At 44.8% G+C, this 22351-nt stretch overlaps 1 protein-coding gene and 1 pseudogene across 1 annotated transcript in view; both read left to right on the top strand.

Moving 5' to 3' along the window:
- The window catches only part of BARX2 (BARX homeobox 2), a 72700-nt gene that overhangs the window by 20246 nt on the left and 30103 nt on the right, over positions 1 to 22351 (top strand). The window lies entirely within an intron of this gene.
- On the top strand, positions 11230 to 12194 carry LOC128587701 (splicing factor C9orf78-like; annotated as a pseudogene).

Below are 22351 nucleotides of genomic sequence, written 5' to 3'. Positions count from 1 at the left end.
TCCCACCCTGGCCTGCCTGTCTCCTGTGCTTATCCAACACCTGCAGTGACCGTCTCTCCTTCGGAGCTCTGCGCTTCCTTCCTTCCACATTCATCTTTGTGTCTTGTGTACCAGCGTATGTTTTGGCAGTTGGTGGGTGCTAAAAATAGTGTAACTTTGAACCTCACCAAACTCCATAGTGTTCCCTTCTAATACTTTACTTACTGTAGGCATATGTCAACGCTTTTTTCCGAACAATTGAACATTCATTCTCCTGTCTAGGGAGCTCATTGGCTCACACCTGCAGTTTTCAGATGTGGCTGTTTCCCTCCCGACACGTGGTTTTTTCGGGGGAAGTGGCCTAAGCGTGTATAATATGAGTCACACTTAGCTGATAGGCTGTGTTATCCGGAATAAACAGCTCCAGTTTGAGAATTTTTAAATATAAGGCCTCAGTTTTAGATAAAGTATCTATATTTTTTAAAAATTCTCTGAATTCATATTGACTGTACTTCACCGTGAGGATAATGGTTCATTTCAAGTTAATCTACCCATTTGGGTGGGGTGAGTGGGGTGAGACAGCAGCTGTTAACTGGTACATAGCAACTCTTCACAACAGCTTACACATGAAGAAGGAACTGGAGTAATAGAATATGCTGGAATTAGATGAGGACAGGACATGGGATTTGAACTTGCAGTAGTACATAATGACTGTGTCTCCAAAGAGAAGAACCCCTGGCCCCTCGGCCCCAGGATGCCCCAGAAGAAAGGCAGAAAGGCTGGTGTGATCACCAGCAAGGGGCTGTCTAGCTCCTGGTTTTTACACGTAAATAAACTCCTGTGATGTAGAGGCAGAGTAGTTCCTGTGACCTTAGTGTCCCCTAAAGTTCATGACACGGTAAATGCAATACCTGTAAAAACTTTCAGAGAAATAGTGCAAAGAAACCTAAAAAATTAAGTCACCTATAATTGGTGGGACCACACCTGTGGTGCATCTTACAAGGATACATGTGAAATTTACTAAACGTAGAATATAAATGTCTTAACACAATAACTAAGAAAATGCCGTGAAGGCTGTGTTAACCAGTTAGATGAAAATATGTCAAATTGTATATAAAACCAGCACATTATACCCCATGATTGCATTAATGTGCACAGCTATGATTTAATAATAAAAAAAAAAAAGAAAAAAATTAATTCACCTAAAGCTCGTGACTAGTCGTAAGCATCTTTTCATGAAAGATGTGGCCTGTGCTGGCAGATTCTGGAAAATGCCCCCCAATGTTTACGGCATCCTCTAAGAGTAGTGACCCATCTGGAAATAAAATTATTAATGAGCTCACATGCCTGTTTTTTGTGCCCAAGAAACTGTACAGTGGCTGTGATTTTTTTGGATTTTATACAAAATTGGATTCTAAACACGTTTCTCAAAAATTTATATCTACATTAAAAACCTTAGTGAATTAAATTTAATCCTTACATGATGCAGTGATCCACACTAAACTTTGTGATTAAAACAAAGAAAAGCTAACAGCCTTTTTTATTTCAACTCGAGCTCATTACAAAAAAAATTATGAGGCAGGGTGTGGTGGTTCTCGCCTGTAATCCTAGTACTACGGGAGTGGGAGGCCGAGGCTTGAGCTCAGGAGTTGGAGACCAGCCTGAGGAAAAGCAAGACCTTGTCTCTAGTAAAAGTAGAAAACCTAGCCAGGCATATGACGGGCGCCTATAGTCCCAGCTACTCCCACAGGCTGAGGTAGGACAATGGCTTGAGCCAAGGAGTTGGAGGTTCCTGTGAACTATGACACCACGGCACTCTAGCCTGGGTGATAAGAGTGAGACTCTGTCTTAAAAAACAAAAAAGTGTTTTTAAAATAAACCCACATAAACTCAACCTAACACTTGTATTGCAGAAGCAAAATGCAGACTGTTACGTGAGTGATGTGTTTTGTGGTTTTGTAGTTTCTGACTTACTATTGCTTTATAAATTCATACTTATTTTTTTTCCTTCTCATTATTGGTGCCTTGGAGGGCCAGGGTATTATTCATGTATCTTGATGAAATTAAGGCTTTGTGTTTTACTAGGAATAGAGGATCACTTGATAGACTGAGTTTACTTTTTTTTTTTTGTAGAGACAGCGTCTCACTGTACCGCCCTCGGGTAGAGTACCATGAGGTCACACGGCTCACAGCAACCTCCAACTTCTGGGCTTACGTGATTCTCTTGCCTCAGCCTCCTGAGCAGCTGGGACTACAGGTGCCCCCCACAATGCCCGGCTATTTTTTTGTTGCAGTTTGGCTGGGGCTGGGTTTGAACCTGCCACCCTCGGCATATGGGGCCGGCGCCCTACTTACTGAGCCACAGGTGCCGCCCTACTTTTGGTTTTATAATGAGCCCAGAGTGACAGGGGCCCATGGTTTCCCTGCCTTTGTACTCTTTCTTTTTTTGGACCAAGATATTATGCTCATTGGTGAAATAATTAGAGATTCTTAAATATCAAATAGGAAACCTAGGAAAATGCAAAATGTGATTATGTCCTGAAGTTTGCTTGTTCCATTATGGGATTACAGTTTAATTCTAGGGATATTTTCAGAAAGGGAAAAAGCATAACAGGGCTTCTCAGTAGCTGTTCAAGGCACAGACTACCCCGCTGGACGCTGCCCTGGGTCAGCCCATCAGCAGAGCATCGCGTATGTAATGTGGGGTGGTTCAGCTCTGCACTTCTACCCAGGAGTGGGGATTTATTTATTATTTGGAGTACTCTTCTCATGGGGAAGACCTTGAGGTTGACCAGAGGGGCCAAGGGGGAAGACTGGTGGTCTGGAGAGTCAACAGAGCAAGTCTGGCTTGAATTCAGCTGCCGCTTCTCTTGAATCTGGAGAGCTGGTTCTTTGATCAGAACTGTAGGCCTGGAGGGCCAGAGGGTGCTAACGGCTGCTCTCTAGTCATCATCTTCACTTGACAGAGAAGTGGAGGTTGAGTCGGCTCTGAAAACATTCATTGAGCACCTGCTCTCTGTCAGGTTGAGGGAGCAGCTATGATGATGGAAGGTTTTTCCCATCCAGAAAACCAAGCTGAATCTTAAAGGATGAATGAGAATCAGCCAGGGGAGTGAGACTTCTGGGCAAGGCCCTCTGAGAAGGGGGAGAATACGGCCAGAGAAACAGTGCCTGACCAGGTAGCCTGTGTCAACTACGAGCAGGTCAATACGAACAGAATGTCAAGTGTCACAAGGTGGGTTTGGAGAGGGGAGGGGGCGTGATCTGCAGGCTCTGGGGAATCACTGAACGGGTTTAAGGAAGAGTGTAGCATATGGGACTTGGGCTTGGGGAGAATCCTTGTGGAGGGTGAGTTTAACAGGAGAACTCATCGAAGGTGATGAACCAGGACAGTGGCTGGGGTGGGGCGAGAATGGAGCCTGGAGGAGTGGCAGCATTTAATGGGCAGGAGGGAATTAGGCGTCCAAGCAAAAGCCTCCTCAGAGAGATAAAAGAAAAATCAGAAAAAGACAGTTAAGAAGAGAATTTTGAAAGGAACAAGTGATCCTCAGAGTTAAAAGCAGCTAAGGGATCTAGTTGGCTAAAGACTGAAAAGGGCTTGCGGCCGAGCCACTTAGAGTGGGTCACAGCACCGCCAGTGTCCCGGAGGAGCGCTCACTTAGAGACACGGCCTGAGTGTGAAAATGTCTGCCCAGGGCCCTGACTTACCATTTCCCCTGGAATGACTGAGACAGAATCAAGGATGCAGTAAATTTAGGAGTTAATGGGAAAAGAGAAAGTGGAGCCTAGCAAAAAACTTGGTTTATAGTTTCATATTTACTCTCCCCCATGTTGAAATTTTATCCTCAAAGCTGTAGGTGGGGCCAGTGGGAGGTCTTTGCTGGGGGGCGGATCGCTCATGAACACCTTGGTGCTGTCCTCAGGATCATGAGTTCGTTCTCTGTTACACTCCCCCTTGAAAGCTGGTTGTTAAAAAGAGCCTGGGACCTCTCCTCTTTCTCTTCTGTCACCATGCGGTCTCTGCGTACACTGCCCCCCACTTCTGCCATGCGTGGGAGCAGCCTGAGGTCCTCAACAAAAGCAGATGCTGGTAGCACGTATCTTGTGCAGCCTGTAGAACTATGAGCCAAATAAGCCTCTTTTCTTTATAAATTACCCATCTTGGGTGTTTCTTTACAGAAATACGCATGGACTAAGACATTTGGCTAAGGTAATAAAGAGAGAAAGCGTTAGGGATGGATATAAGTCCAGGAGACACATTTTTGTTCTGGCAGAGACTTGAGCACCTGTTTTCGGGTTTAAAGGAACGATAGAGAGATTGGGGTTTATGAAGTATTGGGGTGGTGGATGATAGTGGGCTTGGACGAGACCAGAGGTGTTGAAAAATGGTTATAATAAAGTGGCTTTATCTTTTCAGGCTTCAATAATTCGATCATGCAGTTTTATGGTTAGAGGGAGGGGAAATTGATTATTGATTGACATAGGTGTATCAGATGAGGTATCAGAGAGTAACTAACTCTAGCCTATGGTTTATACAGAGGACTTCATGCCAAGTTGATCCATTTGGCCAAAATTACCCAGGGCACCTTGTAGGTAAAGGCTCATGATGAGTGGAGTGAACATTTATTTATTTATTGCAGTTTTGGCCAAGGCCGGGGTCAAACCCGCCACCCCTGGTATATGGGGCCAGCACCCTACTCCTTGAGCCATAGTTGCGGCCTTGGAGCTAACATTTAAAGAAATAAACGGCAATTTCCAGAACACACAGTTGACATTGTTTTTTTTAAGAGGAAAAACAAATACCCTTACACAGAAGTGTCTGAATGAATGTAAATCACTCATTTACATTCATTAAATGAATGTAATTCATTTAAATTCATTTGTAAATGGGGGGTTCTGGGACAGGACTGCTGCTCCGCAAGGGTGAGGCCTGACTCTCAGCCATGTCTGCGGGTTCCTTGAGAGCCAACACTGTTTAGCAGGCCTCATTTCCTCACTGAGGCTCATTCTTGGCCTCACTTCATAGCACGTTAGCTTGGGCAGGTGACTCAGGTGCTCTGAGCATTTGTTTCCTCATCTCTAAGAAAGGCGCGCTAATACTCACCATGCAGGGTCGTCAGGGTGAATGAATGGGGTGTTCGTGTGAACCGTCGTGAGCACCACGCTGGTGTGGACGTGGTGAGCGTCCATCTCTGATGTTGAGAGCACTGTCCTGCAGCCTTTATTCCTGGGCCACTGTTTCCCAACCTGCCCTCCGTCTCGGGCCACCGTCCCTTCCCAACACTTGGGAGTGCGTGCCTGGCCAGTAACTTAGGCCTTCCCTGTTTCTCGCTGAGATGATCTTTGGCTGGTTCTGTTGCAGTTGGGGTTTGGATCAAATAGCAATTGGCAGTTTTCTGAAGGTGCAGAAAGGTCACTGAGTATGAGGACAGCACCAGAACAAATTAGGTCCCTGCACCAGAAACCCACTCTGAATAATGATTTAAGATTCTATAAGAAACAGTCCGTATCCATTTTGGTCTGAAATTTCCAAGAAGGAGCATGGTCTTTACCCACGTCCATATGCACTGCCATGCAGCCGTCTTAGTACAGATCTGACTGCTGGTACCACGTCCTGCAGTAAGGCCCAGTCAGGCTGCAGGGCAGCGAGGAGGCTGCCGGCCGAGACGGTGAACAATGCCCCATTCACAGGTTACAGGGGCACACCTATCTCATGCACCAACCAAAATGGTGCTGGGAATCAAAGCCACCCTACAGTGACATTTAATCACCTTGCTTCAGGTGATTAGATCCAATTAAGAGGGTGACATAGCAGAGGTGGGGAAAGAAAACACAGAGGGTGTCCATCTTTTCCCCTTGGCCTAAGAGAGAAAGCACGTGTTTGCCATCTGCCCTAGTCCTAAGTCCACTTAAACAGAGTGCTGGATAACCTTTAGCGTGTCAGGCGACCTTTCTGGGCTATTTTTCCCTCCCCATGCGGTTCATAAAACAACAGCGATGTTGCGGGCGCCGTGAGAATAACGTTGTCACAACAAACCTGGTGGGAAGAACTTTTCTCGTCTAAGCCCCTTCTGTTATTTTGTGTTTCATTCCCAGGAAGACACAGCCTTTCCATTTGGTATGAGCCGTGAAAGGACGGTTCCGACAGGTGCTGTTGCCTCTTCCCGGTGGAGGAACCGTTCCGAGGGCATCAGTCTGGTTTTGATCTTTGCTCAGATGGAGGCTAGAATGGGGCACTCTCTCAGGCTGGCTGGGGCCCTCTTTGATCTCGCTGTGCCTAAAAGGCAGAGTGCTCTTCTCTGTTTCCTCTAAGGACAAAAATAAATAGAGAAGCTGAGTTTGTGAACAGCTGCATAAACAATGCAATTTGGAAGTATGCACAAAATATGCGGGTTATGTATACGTTCATACATACAGCTCCTTGATCTGTCTTTTGCATCCTTGCGACCATCGCTTGATCCGAGAGAGATTTCCATCTGATGCAATGGAAACCCAGTCCCTCTTAATGCCCCGAGGGGTTTAAGACCTCAGAGCATCTGGGCAGAAGCATTTCTTCCCCTTTGTGTGGCTCAAAGCTGAGACATCCCAACTACAATCTAATAAAATAACCCTTTTTCATATGCCAAGAGTAGGCTCCTGACACTCTGGAGGGCAGGTCACTTGAGTTGATTTTCTAGTAGAGAAAATGAGTTTGGATCATGTCTTGGATGATAAGAGTTGGCATATCTGAAACCAAACTCATCTTCTTTCCTCAACTGTTCCCTCCCAAAGAGCCCTTTCTTGTGAAGCTGTTGTTCATTCCGTGGAGCACCGCCTGCATTCCCACCGCCTTTATGCCTCTGATCCGTCTCCGTAAGTGTGGAGTTTTTATTTTTTGTGTTATCTCCTTGCTGACACCCTTAGTTCAGTCCGTTATTATCAGGACTAGTAGCATAACAGTTCCCGACTTCATAAAAAAGAACTTTACGTTTAAAGATGAGAGGGGAAACTGGATTCTTTTGGGAATACATAGGCGGAATGGGAGCACAGACATACCCGTTAGGCTCTCCGGAGGACAGAGAAGAATTGGTGACTTTCAAAAGGCAACAAAAATTAAAAGTTCAGCACTTCGGTTTTGTGTCCTGATGCTGGCCTGTGCTTACAACGCTCCCTCACTGACATGTCCTATGCGGTTTTGTACTTGTGTCCCTGTCCTGAAGTCCCCTCTGCCTAGAACGCTTTCATTCCTTCCTCTGCCAGTAGGTGAAGTCCTCTGTGTTACTCAGAGTTGACTTCCTGTGCCGTCTCCTTCCCTGAGCACTCTAAGCAGAAACACTCTCATAGAAGTACTGAATACCTTGGATACTTTTTCCTCCATTCTTGAGATACTTTACTCAGGAGAATATGTTCCAGGTCCCTCCGTGTAAACATAAAGGAGGTAAAGGCTCCATCTTTTTTAAGGCTGCATAGTATTCCATGGTATACACATACCACAATTTAGTAATCCATTCATGGATCGATGGGCACCTGGGCTTCTTCCATGACTTGGCAATTATGAATTGAGCTGCCATGAATAATCTGGTAACCACGTCAGAGTGTATAAAAAAAATCAGCACCTTGTACCCCACATATGCATAAATGTAGTCAGGATCTATGTGTATTTGACTTAATAAAAAAGAAAAGAAATGCTCTCTGCGCTGAATTTCAAGAACTCTTCTATTCTTTAGCCCACGTTTACTGGGCTGCCTTGCTTACTGATCTGTCTTCTTCCTAGATTATGAATTCCTGGACAGAGGTTTTTTTCTTAAGATGTATTTGTTACCTACAGAACACGGTGCCATGCTTACAGTAATTCTAAACCAATACTTTAAAAAATGGATGGTACTAAGCTGTGATAACCACACATTCATCTAAAATCCTCTGTACCCATTTATTTTTTTTTTTTGAGACAGTCTCACTTTGTCTCTCCTGGTAGAGTGCAGTGGCGTCACAGCTCACAGCAACCTCAAACTTGGGCTCAAAAGATTCTCTTGCCTCAGCCTCCCAAGTAGCTGGGACTACTGGCACCTGTCACAATGCCCAGCTATTTTTAGAGATGGGGCCTCGCTGTGGCTCAGGCTGGTCTTGAACCCGTGACCTCAGGTGATCCACCAACCTCAGCCTCTCAGAGTGCTGGGATTACAGGCATGTGCCCCTTGTTCTAAGCCTAGATTTAAGGAGGTCTTTATTACGAAAAATGGCATGAATCTCACTGAAGTCTCACAGTAATCCTCTCGTATCATTGTTACTTTTGACTTCATCTCAGTTTAGAAAAACAGGGCTCAAAGAGACTAATTCTTCAGGGCTCCCCACCTTGGTAGTGGGAGAGTCTAAGCCCGTGGTGCTGCTTGGCCAAGCTGTCCCTTTCGGGTGATCTCTCTGCAAATGCAAGGTGAATGTCGCGCACACAGCTCCAGCTGCCAGGCAGCTGCCGGCTGGTGGGGAGACCGATGTGGGAGCAACAGTTGTGTTGCAGTGACCTAGCTGCTGTAGAAGAGGTGGCTGAGGATGTAGGAGAGAGGGGACACTGCAGGGCACCTCACAGGAATCAGTGACCTAGATCTGCCAGGGGACCGCGAAGAGGGTGGAGCTGTAGATTTCCCTGTGTTAGCAGCCTCCACAGTGAGCATACCTGCCCTTCTTACATCTCTGTTCAGGTGAGCCTGCGTTGGATGGCCCATGGCAACCTTGATTCACATAAAACAGATGAGGATGACGACAGTGATGGTGATGGGGCAGGGGAGAAAAGGGTAGAGAGACTGCTGGAGTGGTTAACAAGGTAGGGCTGATGAAATCTTTTTAAAATGAAGTTTAAAAAAACGTAGCTGTGGGCGGCGCCTGTGGCTCAGTGAGTAGGGTGCCGGCCCCATATGCCGAGGGTGGCGGGTTCAAACCCAGCCCCGGCCAAACTGCAACAAAAAAATAGCCGGGCGTTGTGGCGGGCGCCTGTAGTCCCAGCTACTTGGGAGGCTGAGGCAAGAGAATCTCATAAGCCCAAGAGTTAGAGGTTGCTGTGAGCCGTGTGATGCCACGGCACTCTACCCAAGGGTGGTACAGTGAGACTCTGTCTCTACAAAACAAAACAAAACAAAACAAAACAAAAAAACGTAGCTGTGCGCGTCTTTGGTTTTACTGTACCCAAGGAAGGACCAAGTGGGCATCTAATGGGCCATCATACAAAAAGGATGTTCTGGGATTTCCTTGACACACCCACCCCCCACTATGTGGAAATTGTTATCCATGAAACCCGTCTTGGGTGCCAGAAAGGTTGGGGACCGCTGCTCTGTGCACAGTCTGTGATCTGCACTTCTGTGAATGAAGGCTTAACTTGGGTTGGCTCTTATTTATTTACTTTTTTTGAGATAATCTGACTCTGTCATTCTGTGTAGAGTGCCATGGCGTCATCATAGCTCACAGCAACCTCAAAGTCTTGGGCTCAAGCAGTCCTCCTGCCTCAGCCTCCCAAATAGCTGGGACTACAGGCGTGTACTACCATGCCACCTAGTTTTCTACTTTTAGTAGAGACGGGGTCTTGCTCTTGGGGGCTGGTCTCAAACTCCTGAGCTCAAGCAACCCACCTGCCTCAGCTTCCCAGAGTGCTAGGATTATAGGCGTGAGCCACCGCACCTGGCTGGGTTGACTCTTCTTGAACTGTGATCAGCCCAAATCTCACTTTTCACTCATCTCCACGCTACAAACAACTGTGAGATCAGATGGCTTCCGTGTTTTGCTTATTTAGCAGATCTGTTCATTCCATAAACTTCGAGTATCTACTGAATATTCAGGACTCTATTAAATGCTGTTTCTAAAATACAGATACACTTTCTGGATTCAAGTTCAGAGGAGCAGGAAAGACACACGTTTATGTAAACAGAAATCACAACATAGTGTGCTGAGTGCCAAGGCAGACTTGAGTGCAGGGTGCTGCACAGCCGTGAAGGGGGTGCTGTCACCCCGTATTTGCAATGGAAGAGGGAGGGAAGAGGGTCAGAAAAGCAGTCCTGGAGGGTTGAGTACCTTTGTTTAGGCCCAGGGCACAAACACAAGCTCGCCGGGTGAAGGAGAACCAGGAAACAGCAACCTCTGTGAGTATGAGGCCGGGTGGCTCAGCACTTTGGGAGGTGGAGGCGGAGTCTCATGTGAGGCCAGAAGTTCAAGGCAGGAGTTTGGGCATAGCTGGAGAACTGAAATGGTGATTAGAAGAGGCTCAGTGATGAGCGAAGAAGCTAAAGAGGTAGGATTCCACCCTCAGAGCCATTGGAGGACGTATTTAGATCTTTTGATTTTAGACCATTCCAGACTTTGAAAATTATAATTATTTCACATAAAATATTCCTTTTCGTGATTTGAGAAGATGTGATAAGAGTATCTTTTACATTTCTAGACAAATTTAAATAAAAATATTAGGGAGTAATAAAGGAAGGACCGAGGTCCCTAACATGCCCCGGGTGACGGCCATGAATCAGCCTGGATCTGGACAGCCAGGGCAGGGGAGGGTGTGACCCTGAGCAGCCTGGCCCCTGCCTGTCTCCGCAGATTCCTGTTCTGCTCCATCCACATTCTCTTTGCCGTTCCTATAATACACTAAGATTTTCCTGATTTCTGATCCTCTCCATATGCTGTTCTCCTATCTGGGATAGTCTTTCTCTGGCTGGTTCTTTCTAGCCTGAGATTTCTTCTGAAATGTCTCCTATTCGGAGGGTCTGTGTATCTCTCAGCCTCCCCATGCCAGAGCTCACCCAGATGGTCCCCACCACTCAACGCTGTTTACTCCTCTCACAGCAGAGTACTTACCCCAAGCATGATTAAATATTTGTTTACGTACTTGCTTATTGGTTTATTGTCTTTGTGTCTCTAGACTGTAAACTCCTTGGGAAGAGAAACCATGTTTATTTAGTCTAGCACAGGTGCTCAATAAATATTTCTGACTGCTTATTATATGAGAAGGTTTCCATATGGATACCCATTACATGTGGTTGAACATGAACCTTAACAGATGTGCAGTGACCTTTCTTGTTCTCAGGCTAATCAAAGGGGAGTCAGATCCACCATCAGAATCTGAGGTGACATAGACCTCTGGGGGCCAGGAGGTACTGGTGTGATAATACAGGAGCTCCCAGAGAAATTGGGCACATCTGTTTGCCTTTCATAATTTCCTTTTTAAAACTGGGGTATAGTGGAATAACTTCCTTACATCTCAAAGGACAGCATGTTCTGGGGGCTGGCACCACCATGCCAGTCCCTGGGAAGACTTTTTGTTGGTGCTAAGCTGACTCGGAGGTGGAGAAAGATGAGCAGGATTCAGAGGAGGTTCAGTTAAAACCAGGAGAGACCAGAAAGGTACAGAACTTGATGAGGAGGCCCTCGGGGTGAGTGCCGTGGCCCTGCTGGTGGGAGAGAAGGTACAAGAAGAGCCAACTCCAGGGAATGGTCCCTTTCAAATTAGGACAGGTGGCATGGTGGGTATGAAAAAGCTAAAGGAGAGGGGCGAAGATCAGATCAGTGAAGAGGAAGACCTTCCCTGGGGACTTCATTTTCTGCAGAAACCAACCAAGGGATGAGAGATGAGGAAGCACATTGAGACGGAGCTAGGAAGAAGAAAGGGGATTGTGGAATGTGAGGTGCAGAAAGTCAGACCAAAGAAAGCAGGGGACTGTCTTCATACACTAGAAAATGTCTGTGTTTCTTCAGCAAAGAAGACTGAGGAGATGTCTTCCAACCAGATGCTGAGTGGTATCCCTGGGGTGACCTCATTGGTGCTAAAATAGAAAATATCATTTCCATGGAGGATGCCAAGGCTGGTCTGCTGGCCGAGCAGCAGAACAAGAAGAAAGACAGTGAGACGTCCTTTGCACCCACCAACATGGCTGTGAATTACGTGTAGCGCCACCGATTTTATCATGTGGAGCTCAACGCTCCCGTACAGAGAAACAAAGAGCCCAAAGCCTGACGCTTGAGAGAGGGTGACAGAGAAGCCAGAGCCTGGGCCGTCCCCTCTTAACTGCAAGCACCCGGCTGATGAGAAGGGGACTGAGGACTGTCACTGCAGAAAGTTCAAGAAGATGAACGGTACTGAGATGTGCAGACGGGGATGGACCTGGCACCTTCACCTCCCTCCCCTGGAAAAAGGCTTCCTGGACAGAAGCCTGCTCATGTACCAGCAGCAAAAAGGTGGTCCCCAGACAGACTCTAAATAGTCCTGCCGCTTACCTGCGGATTTCTCAAGCCCTCAATTTGTAACTTTTTGAAACAAAACATTTAATTTTCCTTTTGGGGTCAAAAAAGATCCCCAAACAGACTCTAAATAGTCCTGCTGCTTACCTGCGGATTTCTCAAGCACTCAACTTGGACCTTTTTGAAACAAAACATTTAATTTTTCTTTTTGGGGTTTTCTATCATGAGAATTATTAACTCTTGTTTGTGAATATGTTGATTTTCTCTCTCTCATTTTTTTTCGAGACACAGTCTGACTATGTTGCCCTGGATACAGTGCCATGGTGTCACAGCTCACAGCAACCTCAAACTCTTGGGCTCAAGCGATTCTCTCAGCCTCCCCAGTAGCTGAGACTACAGGTGCCTGCCACAACCCCCGGCTATTTTTAGAGAGGAGGTCTCTCTCTAGCTCAGGCTGGTCTCAAACCTGTGAGCTCAGGCCATCCACCTGCCTCAGCCTCTCGGAGTGCTGGGAGTACAGGCGTGAGCCACCACACCTGGCCCTGTTGACTTTCTCTTACTATTTGTTCTGAGTCAGAAGGGAACAACTGTGTGTTCATGGTGTGACGATAACCCTTTAGATCGTGCTTTTATTGTTACACGTAAATACAATCCTGTCTTTCACATTTTTGAACTGGGGGGTCAGAAATACATCCTTGATTGTTTAGGGTGGGTCCAGCTGATAGCAGGAAAATCTGGGATGAAAACAAGGGATATTTTTGGACTGTTACAAAGTTTCTTTAAAAAAGAAAAAGCAAAACCTACATTTCTTACTACTTCGAGAATTGATTTATTAAATATGAGATAAATCTAAAAAGAAAGAAAAGATAGCCTGGTCTGGAATTCAGTGTTCTCCCTGGACAGGGGCCCCTGTTCTTCATCCTGCCCACCTTTCTCTGTCTTTTTTTTTTTTTGCAGTTTTTGGCCGGGGCTGGGTTTGAACCCGCCACCTCTGGCATATGGGGCCAGCGCCCTACTCCTTTGAGCCACAGGCACCACCCTTGTTTTTCTTTTTTAAAACCAGCAGCATCTTTCTGTTGCTTCAGTGACAATAAATGTATGAGATGGGGAAATTGCTGTCCATTCACCATTTTTAGAATTGATAATTTTAGAAGAGCGGGCAAAGTTAAGGTCCACCGTAGGGGAACATTTCCCAGTCCTTGTGCTCTGTTATTACCCTTTATTATGATATCAAGAGTACATGGTTTTCTCCCCCACCTTTTTTGGGAACCTTTTAAGACTTTATTTCTGTCCTCAGTTTTCTGAAATTTTAGAATAATCAGTGTACTTTGGGAAGTCGTTTACATTCATAAGATGGAAGATGCGCCTAGCTCATCTTGAGGTTAGAAATATTTTATTAGACTTTCTTTTATAATGTCTTCCATTCTTTTCCCTTTTCTCTCCTTTTGGAAGGTCTGCTAATTGGATATTTATTGCAAGGCTTGGATGATCCACTCATTTTCTTATTTTTCTTTTCACATTTCTGAACTTTTTTTTTTTTTTTTGTAGAGACAGAGTCTCACTTTCTGGCCCTCGGTAGAGTGCCGTGGCCTCACACGGCTCACAGCAACCTCCAACTCCTGGGCTTAAGCGATTCTCTTGCCTCAGCCTCCCGAGTAGCTGGGACCACAGGCGCCCACCACAACGCCCGGCTATTTTTTGGTTGCAGTTTGGCCAGGGCCGGGTTTGAACCCGCCACCCTCACATTTCTGAACTTTTTATCCTGACTTTGTTCTACCTGAGGAACTTAGACAAGGTACTTAACTTACCGTACCTCAGTGGTCTCATCTGTAAAATGGAAGTGTTGATGTCACCCCATTACCAGGCTCAAATGTAAATGCACATGTACAGATAAACATAAAATGTTTAGAACAGCACCCAGTGCTACTGTTAGTGTTTTCTATGGATTTGTGTCTGCTCTACTGTTGTTAATATTATATTCTATATCCGTGTGTTTTTCGCTTTTTTTCTTCATTTGACCTTCCACCTCTTGTCTTCTATTGTGAAAATTCAACTATCACCCCCCCCCAAATTCTTTTGTTCTCTAATTGTTCCCTTTGTAAAGTAGCATCTTGTTTCATGAATAAAATATTTTTTCTCATTTCTCTAAGGATATTAATGATAGTTTTCTTTATAAGTTTTTCTTCTTCTCTCTGAATTGTCTCTGATGATGAGTTGCCTTTTTAATTTTTTCACCTGTTGGTTTGATTTTTGTCGTTTTATGTTCCAGGCTTTCTTCACCTGTGCAGTGACTTGGGCTGTCTCTTCATCGACAGCAGTGTTTTCCAACCTTTTTTTTTTTTTAATCTCACAGCACGCTTGAACCTGTAGTTAAACTTCCGTGGCACACTTAATTACGTTGATCAAAAAATAGAGTTAAAAGAACATACTTACGGTGCTTTGAATTTCTGTTGAAAATAATTTAATTATCTTTGAACATTTTTGTGGCATACCTAAGCCCCTCTCACAGCATACCAGTGAGCTGGGACACCAGTTGAGAATTACTGACCCACAGGAAGGGGACTCTGAGATGCTGAGTGAGCTGTGGGTGTGTTCATGAACGAGTGTGTGCACACCCTGTCCACCACTGGGCTTCACTGCGGGGTGTCCAGGTGGGGAGTAAGCTGCTTAGTTGGGGAACCAAAACACAAGTGGTGTGGCCATTTGGTTTCTCTGGAGAAGAATTGCTTGGTGTTCCTTGGTGGGGCAAAGATACGTGTCTGCTTCTGGGATCGAGGCAGCCGCTGGATTGACCTCACAGATGTCCATTGAACATCTCTGTCCTGTGCTGTGCCTCACTTTGCTTGGGCCAGAGACTCTTTAGATCCCGGACCCTTGAAATCACATTCTCTGCACAATATATATAATTGCAGTCATGTTCTGGACAAGCCTGAATTATGAAAGGATTCTTTCCAAGTACATTCTTAGGCTTAAAATAGGTCCGTAATATGTCACAGTCTCTCTGCAGGTATGATGGTGACACTGTGTGTTTAGTGGCATCACTGAGAGTTATGTGGACATGAAGACGTTTTCCTCAGTAAATAGTGTGTTTGATCTTTGAGGAGCTGTGTATTTATACGCCAATGCTATGACTGAATTTTGGGCAACATGATAGGGGGAATTAGGAAAAGCACAGTGAGAATTAGGATGAAGTCCATGTAAAGAAAAGTTTAGAGAAAACGGGTTTATTAACCCAGAGACGGGAAGACTGGGAGGCCTTTGGATAGTCCCCAAGTATGCCAATCCGTAGATCAAAAAGAATTCACTAACTCAGAATTTTGCTTGGTGATGAGTTGCCGCTCAACCACAGTTATACAACAGAAGTGCTAGGCTTCCCCACAGACCATTAAATCACAGCCTCTGGGGTGGGGCTGGGGAATTAATATATTTTTAAAAATTCCCAGAGTCAGGCTGGGAAAGGGATTTGAAGAGAAACTTCTCTGAAGACAACAGGCGCACGGCCTTCAGACATATGAAAAAAATGCTCATCATCTTTAATTATCAGAGAAATGCAAATCAAAACTACTTTGAGATATCATCTAACTCCAGTGAGACTAGCCTATATCACAAAATCTCAAGACCAGAGATGTTGGTGCGGGTGTGGAGAAAAGGGAACACTTCTGCACTGCTGGTGGGAATGCAAATTAATACATTCCTTTTGGAAAGATACATGGAGAACACTCAGAGATCTAAAAATAAATCTGCCATTCAATCCTGTAATTCCTCTACTAGGTATATACCCAGAAGACCAAAAATCACAACATAACAAAGATATTTGTACCAGAATGTTTATTGCAGCCCAATTCATAATTGCTAAGTCATGGAAAAAGCCCAAGTGCGCATCGATCCACAAATGGATTAATAAATTGTGGTATATGTACACCATGGAATATTATGCAGCCTTAAAGAAAGATGGAGACTTTACCTCTTTCATGTTTGCATGGATGGAGCTGGAACATATTCTTAGTAAAGTATCTCAAGAATGGAAGAAAAAGTACCCAATGTACTCAGCCCTACTATGAAACTAGTTTGGGGCTCTCACATGAAAGCTATAACCCAGTTACAACCTAACAATAGGGGGAAGAGGGAAAGGGAGGGGAGGCAGGGGGGTGGTGGGTAGAGGGAGGGGGATTGGTAGGATCATACCTGTGGTGCATCTTACAGGAGTATTTGCGAAACTTGGTAAATGTAGAATGTAAATGTTTTGGCACAGTAACTGAGATAATGCCAGGAAGGCTATGTTAACCATTGTGATGAAAATGTGTCAAATGGTCTATGAAGCGAGTGTATGATGCCCCATGATCATATCAATGTATACAGTTATGATTTAATAAAAAAAATAAACAAAAAATTCCCAGTGTCCTTTTGATTTGCATCTGGGGTTGAGACCCAGAGGAATTGGGTCTCTGTGGAAGCGAATCAGATGAAAAATAGAAGTCTTGTCCTTTTGACGTACTTGGCTGGAGCTTGAAATTTAGCACTCAAAATTAATTGACAATATACGATGTTTATAAGTGCCAAGGAAGCAATTTATAAAATATATGTAGATAAGCTTGGAATAGGGAGAGATTTTGGTACTTGGGATAGTTAGGGACTATTGACTGTCAGGTGTATGCCCAGCCATGAAGTTCTGAAGGGGGTGCAGAGGGGAATGATCCATGATTCCTGTTCTTCAGAAACTTCTATTTCAGGTACAGGAAAACAAATTATTTAAAAAAAAAAAAACAACCAGAGAACTAGTTGCTACTAAGTTATGTCTGGAAACTTAAGTGTAGTAGGAATTTAGGGAGGTATTCTTAGGTTATATTTGGAGAAAGTTTCTACTTACACTTGGAATTTGAGTTTGCCTCAAAGAACTGCAAGGAATTAATTTAACTAAATAATTTAGAAAGTGAGCAGTGAACGCACAGCCCCTCCCAGGCACTGTGCTAAGCGTTCACATGGCTTCTCCCATGTAATACTCAAAGCTTACCTATTAGCTCTGTATTATTATTATCTCTGTTATGCAGATGGAAAAAACAAAGCTTATCAAGGTTAAAGACAGTTGTCAGAGGCCACAGGGTTATTAAGTAGTGAAGTTAAACTAAAAATCTGGGCTATCTGGCTCTTGGGTTGGGCTTCTCACCACTGTCTATCTTCAGGACCAGGCCAAGCAGCAGAGGGAGGCCAGAGCGGGTACAGTTTATTTCTTGTGTATGGAGTGAGTGGCCGATGAGGTCAAGTAGATACTTGGTTGGAAATGTGAATTGGGGCAGTTTGTTGGGGTTTGACTGCCATTTGATATCTTTTTTTTGGAGACAGAGCCTTTTTTTTTTTTTTTTTGAGACTGTCGCCCTGGGTAGAGTGCTGTGGCATCACAGCTCACAGCAACCTTCGACTCCTGGGCTCAAGCAATTTTCCTGCCTCTGCCTCCCAAGTAGCTGGGGTGACAGGCGCCTGCCACAACACTTGGCTACTTTTTTTTTTTTTTTTTTTGGTTGCAGCCGTTGTTGTTGTTTGGCGGGCCCGGGTTAGATTTAAACCCCTCGCTGGCTCAGGTGTATGTGGCTGGCGCCTTAGCCGCTTGATCCACAGGCGCTGAGCCATTTGGTATAATTTAACTGTATCTTTTGGACTCTGAGGGTGGGGATCTTGAAAGTTTTTGAGGCAGGGAGTGCCATGATGAAGAGTTGGTTTTTTTGTAGGAAGACCACGAGGAGACAGGATAAGGTAAGAAGATGTCTCAGTCGTCAAGGCTTGAAAGCTGAGGGAACCTGAGTAAGATGGTTGATGGAAAAGATGGAGAGGATTGTTTTTTTCACCTTGGAGAAGAATGTGGGAGGGGGAGACACCTCAGGGGTTGGTTAAGTCTGGTCACAGTTTGAATGTTCTTACGTTATAGTAAGGAAGGGAGGCTTTGGAGTTGCGAATGTATGTTCTTTAGACACTTGAAAAGGCAAATGGTAATTTTCTGGAATGGTTTAAGTTCCATCTACATTAGTTGTAGGCGTGTAAGGATGTGTGACCTTTGATTCAGTTCATGCTGAATATAATTAAATTTATGCTCTGTGACTAAGCTATTTTATGTGCCTTACCTGAGAGCCTTTGAGATAAAGGAATTACATAAGTAAACTCTAGGATTCTAATTTTGGTCTCTGGTAGTGTCACTCAGCACGCCAGCAACCCTATTTCTCGCTCCCCTGCCTGCTGCGCTGGGCGCAGATCTTTCTCCAACTGCTGGAGACCTTTCTCTATGGAAGGGGACCTTCTCCAAGTCTTGGATGAGAGACGTCCATAAATCTTTTCCCGACGCTTCCACAATGTTGTGCGTATGTCTAACGCATGTCTTTAAATCACACATTAGCATGACATGCAAATGACAGCAATGGGAAAAAGCCGGGCCTGAATCAGAGCCTGTTTGTTCTGTCCTTGGGAGGCCTGTGCTCACTTGACACAGACCTTGTGCCTAGATTGTGACTAGTGTCAAAGGTCTGTGTCAAGATGCTACCTGAGCTAGTGCGAGAGACGCGAGTACATTATTATTCATGGTTTTCATAAGGGCTAAAGAGATTAGGCCAAAAATAATTAAAGTGAACAATAGTGCTGTCAACAGAGCTTCCAAATAATGAGATAGCAATTAATGGCTGGCTCCCTGTGCTTTTTGGCTGTAGGCGTTAAGCATCTCTCTCCCTTTTTAAAATATCTTTACGTAGTACTGTTGTTTTCATTTTAAATTACCTCACTTTTATTTAATCTTAAATCTTTCACTGTAATTTAAAAATTAGAGTGGCCCTCCTCCCCCGACCCCGATTATGTGAACTTAGGGGCAAGATTGGCGTTGGTGCTTTCCAATTTTAACAGTTCACTCCCTGTGATCAACCCTATAATTAGGCTCTTAATATATGTTTTGATGGTGTTATTAATGAAAATGACAAGTTTTAAGGGTGCTCCCATTGCCTACTAAGACAGACTCTCTGGTGAGTTTTCTATGACTTCAACGCGTGCGGTCAGCCGGGCCGGTTGTCCTCTTCACACCCCTTTCCCCCTTTAACCTCAGAGTCATCAGGAAAAACCTTATCTTATTTTTTCAGCACCCCCTGCACCATTGTCATGCGACGTGCTCTTACAGAACTATTCCAGGCAGCAAAGAGTTCCTTTCCTACACTCATCCGGAGATTTCAGATCAGCGACCTGCGTGCGCTATGCCGTTGGTTGTAATTTGTCCATTAATTGCGTCTCCCATTCTTTCACCATCTCCCCCCTTCTCCCTGGGAATGACCAGATGCTTGCAAACATTTCCCAGGTTACAGAGCATTGGATCCTGGAAACTTTTGGCTCCTCCTTAGGACTAAGTTGTTCAACGAATTGTAAGCTGAGGGGTAAGTCTTTCTGTCCTTCATTGTATAAAATATGTTGAGGCAATACTTTTATCTGGACTTGGTTTAATAAACTCCCACTCTCCCAACTTCCCTTTTTTCCTTTCTTCCTGAAGAAAACATGCCCACGTCCCACTTTAAGTCTTATCTGAAGCCATAGATGGCCATAGATGTTTTTGAAGTAAATTGATGGCTGAGGGCCCACTCGTTTCCAGACGCCTCTATTTCCTGTGGCTTCCAGCTTCCTTCTCGGGGTCCTCAGAGTCCGTGCCCAGAAAGACTAAGCCAGTCTCAGAGGTGTGGGTTTCTTCAGAAATCTGCCGTCTCTGGTTTCATCTTGTCTTTTATGAGGAAGGATTGGGTTGTCAGGCTGGCTGTTCTCCACGTGGACACCTGAAATGCAAGCCTTTCCCATGTGGCCTGCAGGTGTGTACAGGGATGGGTCTGGTACGTAGACTGAGTCCGAATATGACTTTAAATCCTCACACACTGTGACTATACAGTTTTGCCATTTCATCTCCCAGGTGTTTGGCAGTCAAGCCGGTATCTGGGTCCTCGATGGCCTGCCCAGCCTTGCTTGATGCTCAGAGGTGGTTGCAGGGAGTAGGGTGTGGTGGTGGTGGGGGGGCGGAGGCGGGAGCTACAGTTAAGAAAGACTTGCAAATGTTCAGTGTGCAGAGGAGGAGGAGGAGGAGGAACAGCTCTTGGGCAAGGAAAAGTTTGGCGAGAAAGCCTCTTCCTACAGAAACTTTCTCAATCTCTCAGGAGAAATGAGGTGGCTCAGAGTTTCTGATTGATTACCTCTTCCTCTCATGCCCAAAGAATGTTCAAACCGAGGCTCATTTAGTTCCTTGCTAGTTCAGAATGTTATTAAACATATTTTAATTTAAGAAAGTGGAGTCCGTCAGAAATACCTGAGGTTGATTTGTTGGGGCTGATTGTTTCCCCCTGAACTCTGGCTGGCCAGAAGCCCTACCCAGTAAGCGAGGGGGCTAACAAGTTGTCACCATTAGTTTATATTTAATGACTGCCTTAGACAAATGACAACTTGAACCCAACTCTAATAACTTTATTATAGACCTAACAATGTCAGTGGCTGGATTGGATGGTTTCCACTGAGATTTTTGGCATGGTTTGGGTGCTGGAGGCTATTTTTGGAGGCTTTCCGAGTATCCTGGGAATACATCTGTGCGATGTCTTTATTTTTACCTTACGGGACATCCATCGTGGTGTTCTTGCCTTCTGCCAGTCCTCTGCTGAGTTGAGGGATAATGAGAAAGATGCAGCCAGATGGGAGTGGGACACTCTCGACCTTGATCCTAGCTCTTCCCCAGGATAGGGAAACAATTCCCCTGAATAATTCTCATCTGATGTGTGAGGAGGGAGGGAAGGCAGAATCTATTTTAAAAGGAGCAGAGTAAACTGCGTGTTTACACTTTTTTAGGGCCTAAAAGTTGCTTTTGTCTAAAAATCCTCCTTTTTTTGCAGAATTGAATTCACTGTGCGTCTGTTCAGAATTCGTCTTTGCTGGGAGAGTTACTGTTGGTGTGGGAATTGGGGCTCCCTGATGCTGACAGCAAGAAGGGAGATGTTTGGGGAAGACTGTGCAGAGGTCCTGTGTTGAGTAGTAATAGTGGTCTGTATTTGTATTAGCCCTTTGCAGTTTGCTATAATGCCTACGAAGTAAAATGTCAAATATTTCCAGGCGGGGTGGCTCATGCCCATAATCCTAGCAGTCTGGGAGACTGAGGTAGGTGGATTGCCTAGAGTTCATTGCTTTCCCGAGCTCAGGAGTTTGAGACCAGCCTGAACAAGAGCGAGACTCCGTCTCTAAAACTAGCCACGTGTTGTGGCGGGTGCCAGTAGTCCCAGATACTTGGGAGGCTGAGGCAAGAGGATCACTTGAGCCCAAAAGTTTGAGGTTGCTGTGAGCTATGACGCCACTACACTCTACTGAGGGTGACAAAGTGAAACTGTCTCCAAAACAAACAACAAAAAAACAAGTCAAATATTACATTGTCATTTTAGTAATTTTCCATTTTCTGGTAAAATTTCAAAACCTTGTTCTGATATTCATTTTATTAAGTAGGGAGAAGCGATCCTCCTATATTTTAATGAGACATGCTTATTTAAAACTCTGTGCTTTGAAATAACTTTGTCAAAATTCTGCCCAGCAGTTTTTGACCTTATTTTTTTCTGTTGGGAGAATGATAGCCCCTGAATCTGTCATCACCAGTGGAGCATCGAGTGAGGAGAGGAAGTGCTTGTTGGTTTTGCATTGATTTTTCTACAGCATTTTGTAGTTTGTTCCCATCTAAGGAAGTAAATTTGACTAATTAAGGGAAATGCAAAGCAATATTGATGTCTGACTCTAGGGATAGTGGCTACAAGTTGTATAAAAATGCCTCTACCTGACATGTGTTCAGTAGAGAAATGGCTCCTGGAAAATGAGTAAACACCTGAGTGGCTGGCTGCATGGCTGAGTTCTTCACCCATGTGTGGCTGCTCAGTTCTTTGGCCTTGATAATGGGTCATTATTTCCCAGTAAATGGATTTCTGAATGTCATGCTATTTCAACCTAAGCTGTTCCCCAGGAAACACGGCTATTTGCCTTTTTCTTCTTACTTGGACTGAAACCAGAGTGCTATCTTCTCCCAGGCAGGGCAGAGCCTCTACAAACAGGGACTTTAGTTTTTAGAAATCTGAACTGTGAACTTCCCTAGATTTTCCATATTGGGGGGGGGGGTTGACAAGGTCTTTTTGGTGTATATATTTCTGTAGTTTTA

This window comes from Nycticebus coucang, chromosome 6 (genome assembly GCF_027406575.1).
Source record: "Nycticebus coucang isolate mNycCou1 chromosome 6, mNycCou1.pri, whole genome shotgun sequence".
Classification (NCBI taxonomy): domain Eukaryota; kingdom Metazoa; phylum Chordata; class Mammalia; order Primates; family Lorisidae; genus Nycticebus; species Nycticebus coucang.
This window is presented reverse-complemented; position numbering and strand designations above follow the sequence as displayed.